Source organism: Crinia signifera, chromosome 4 (genome assembly GCF_055691185.1).
Source record: "Crinia signifera chromosome 4, ASM5569118v1, whole genome shotgun sequence".
Lineage (NCBI taxonomy): Eukaryota > Metazoa > Chordata > Amphibia > Anura > Myobatrachidae > Crinia > Crinia signifera.
Window position 1 is genome coordinate 80,691,253 of NC_139220.1, and position 4,269 is coordinate 80,695,521.

Below are 4,269 nucleotides of genomic sequence, written 5' to 3' on the forward strand. Positions count from 1 at the left end.
TATGGGTCCTGGCTGGCAGTCAGACTCCCAACACTAGTGAGACTGGCACCGTAACATCAACATAGCTCACAGTGGCTGCTGTATAGGGAAGGTTAGAGCTAGGCAGTAATGGCTAACCTTGACACTCACGCTGAACTACAGATCCCAGCATGCCCTGCATTGGTTTTAGCAGGGTCAAATAGTAAAACTAGCAGGGCATGCTGGGACGTGTCGTTCAACAACAGCTGGAGTGTCAATGTTAGCCATCGCTGCACTAAGGGAAGGGGAGGAGGGGTGGGTTACCTGTGTTACGGGGTAGGTATGGCTGTTGGTTGCTTACCCATTGATGGATAACTTTGATGGCTTAAAACCATATGTAAGGAAACCATTGATGGTTTCACCCAACTGTCTATTTCTGCTGGACAGTCACGATTTTTGGTAACTGTCCCGCCCAGGTCCAACAGTGCCCCACGGCAGATGGTAACCCCCCTGTCACAGCAGTGCGCACAGCACCTATTCACAGGAGATGGAGAGACAGGGGGCATGGCCAGGATCTCAGAATGCTGGCCATGCCCCCCCCCCCAGTGGTGAAAAATGAGGACGTTGATTTGCAATCATGAACAATTCCACAAAACCACACCCCTTCTACGATCGCACGGGCGTCCCATTCGTGGATTGTTCAAAGTTGGGAGGTATGGTTACACCTACTTAATTGATAAGTGAATTGCAGGCCAATCAGGGTCTGGGGGTGTGGTTTCACAGGTGCCGGGGGGGCAATACCATGTTTTGTGTCCTAACACGTGGGTGAAAATAAAAACTAAAAACTCTGTATCATCGATGGCGGAAAACCATTTAATTCTCCCCTATCTATGGTAAAAGTACCATCAATAATGCCCAGTACATATGCCACACACCGTTATTCCTGCTTATACATACTGTACGATGCCTCCAGTAGTGTCCCTCACACAATGCCCCCCAATGGGCCACTTAAATAAGCTTCAGTTCACTGCTGCAGCTGCAGAAGCCGTCAGACTGGGAAAGGAGGAGAGCGCAGCGCATTTCACACTCATGCTCCCCTCTTGGCGGACATTTCATCACCATAGCCAGCAGCGAGGGATAGTCGGAGGGTTGGTTCCTCCTCTTTCCCCTCTTATTCTGGTACAGCAGGGGAGGGGGCGGTGGCATCCTGCTCCTTGCGGTCTTCAGTTCGCCCCGGCGGCAGTTCCCGACTGATGTGATTCGGCTGTAAGTTTCGCTCTCCTCTGCGGCCGCATCACAACTGAGGGAGAAACACAGATCCCTCTGCTCACGATACACATAACACGGTGTGCAGGTGTCCCAGGGGACGCAGCCACACAAAAAAGGAGTCCCTGGTGCTCAAAAGAAGGTGGAATACTTGGTATAGTGAGTATTTGCGAGGGGAAAAAAGAGAGAGAGCGCACAGGAGAGACAAAAAGAAAAGGGAACATGGAAAGAGTGAAAAAGAGGAAAGAAGGGGTGGGGGGAGAGGTAAGAGAGGGGGGTGAGGAGGTGTGGGCAAGTTGACTGGGTGGGTCAAGAGGAGGTGAGGTGATGGCACGATAAGAGGAGGCGAGGTGAGCAGGGAATGTGAGCAGAGAAGGCAGGTCTCGTTCTAGCACCGGCCTCTATGGTTCTGCAAAGGCGTGCTCTCATGCTTCCCAGCGCTGGCAGCCCGTGCTCTCTTGTAATAGCATCAGCAGCCAGCGCTGGGGAGCAGTAGAGCACTGATAGCGGGTGGCACCGAGGAGCAAAAGTGCTCCGACAGCAGACACCCAGGAGCAACAGCGGGGGTTACGTGCAGAAGGAAAGCTCCAGCAGCAGCAGTGGGTGACCCAAGGAGGAGAGCTCAGACAGCAGCGGCGGGTGACCCGGGGAGCAGGAGATCTCTGGGAGCAGAGCTCCGATAGCAGCAGGTGGCCCAGGGAGGAGAACTCCGGCAGCAGTGGTCTGGGGAGCAGGAGAGCTCCGGCAGCAGGCCCTGTAAAAGTGAGCGGCACTGGGAGGATAGCTCCAGCAGCAGGCCCTGGGGAGCAGCAGCGGGTGGCCCGGGGAAGAGAGCTTTGAGTCTTGAACATGCAGATCACCCACATGTTCAGTATGTACACACAATATTGGGACCAGTGTTCCATCTAAGCTGTGCGTGCGTGCGCGCGCACAACTCAATGAGCGTGTTTAATATCATATTGAAGTAAAGTTAACACAAATGCTGAACGTCATTTTCCAGTTATATATGTGACGCAGAAAAAAAAATTCCTTACAAAGTAGCACAGCCAAAATCTTTTACCGCACACAGCCATCGTAACATTAGAGGGAACATTGATTGGGACCCGTGGCCAAATTTTTCTATAATAACAAAAATGCACATTTTACTCCGTTCATGATATTGCATAACCTGGGAGGTAGAATTTTGTTTCTTACTAGGTAGCAAAGAGCTAGAAAAAGCTGTCACTGTCATGCTGCCAGAAAGCGTACCTGATAACCATAATGTTTACTTGCCAAGAGAGGAGGAGAAAAAAGAAAACTCTGGGTGGGGGCACCCTTACATCACAGTTACTTGTGGATGTTCCTGATACGAAGTAAAATAACAAAACTTTATTAGGTATGTTTGTATGGTATGTTCCTTTTATTAAGTTATAATAAAAATCTGCATTAAGCGCCGCAAAAATATTTCTGGATATGAGGCAATATTTTTGCCACTTGAGGAGGAGAGAGACAGGTTTTTAGTTCAGGGTTGCCGACCCTCCCGGAATTTGCGGGAGTCTCCCGAAAATCGGGTCCTTCCTCCCGGCCCCCGGAAGAGTGGGCAACCCTCCCGGAATCAGGGGGACCCCCACTGAGCCCCCCGATCGCAGCATTTATATGCCGCAATCCGCGGGTCTCAGGGGAGGGGGCGGAGCTAAAACGGCACAATCGTGTCATTTTAGCCCCCCCTCCATGGATATCAGTTATTTCGGCTATTTGCCGTAATGGGGGCGGTGCTTAATGACATCACAGTTAAGCCCCACCCCCAAAACTCGTAATGCAAGATTCCTCTCCAGGCTTCTCCCGGAGAGGATTTTTTGAAAGTCGGCAAGCCTGTTTTAGTTTGATATGTGATCCTCATTTATCCTATAATTTCACCATGGTTTTGGTATAGGTATAGCAGGATTTAAATCATTGGACCGTTTTTCTAAAAACCTGTAATCTCACCTCACCAAATAACAGTTATAATCTTTTATGTTGTAATTTTTGTTTGAGCTCACAAGGGGGCATTGGCACACCACAGTTTGCGAGAATACAAAAGTATGTTTCCAGTATTGGGGTGGTTATAAATCTATGCACAATAGAAGCAATCGAAATAGAGAGTTCCACTGGACTCAGCCAGTGGTTACCTTAGGACCTAACCAGTCTGCTTTGGGGAGCTCCCAAAGAAAAATGGTCCAATGATTTAAATCCTGCTATACCAAAACCAATACCATGGTGAAATTATAGGATAAATGAGGATCACATATCATAAACTAAAAACCTGTCTCTCTCCTCCTCAAGTGGCAAAAATATTGCCTCAAATATTTTTGCGGCGCTTAATGCACATTGTTATTAGAACTTAATAAAAGGAACATTTATTTTAGAGCATACCTAATAAAGTTTTGTTATTTTACTTCATATCCGAAACATCCACAAGTAACTGTGATGTAAGGGTGCCCCCACCCAGAGTTTTCTTTTTTCTCCTCCTCTCTTGGCAAGTAAACATATTGCTATTCGAACTCTGGGGTGCACCACTGACTGTCCCACAACTAGGAACTAATTGACCAAAAAAAACAAAAAGTTCTCGGGGACTCACATACCTTGCTTTTCAAGGTCTTAGTCAGTTTTCACAGTTCCTACAGGGCCGGCTCTACCACTAGGCAGCTTTAGGCAGCTGCCTTGGGCGCCGGGATCTGGGGGGCGCCACCAAGTCTGCAAATCAAAAAATCAAGGATGTCTATGAGGATCCTAGTTGTACTTAATGGAGGTGGTGGCTGTGGAACCTCTAAGACCTCACCTCTATACTTTCCCTTGAGTCATACTTCCTACATTGCTGCCCCCTCCTCCTTGTACTCTGTTGTGGGTGGCAAAGGGGAGGCTGCAGAGGACCTCCAGGAATACCAGGGGACTTGGCCACCTTCCCGGGGGGGGGGGGGGGGGGGTTGGGAGGGGGAGTAGGTTGAAGTTTTGGATGACCACATGCTGTAAAAGAAATTGTGGGGGGGGGAGTAGGTTGAAGTTTTGCCTAGGGTGCTGAGAAGCCTT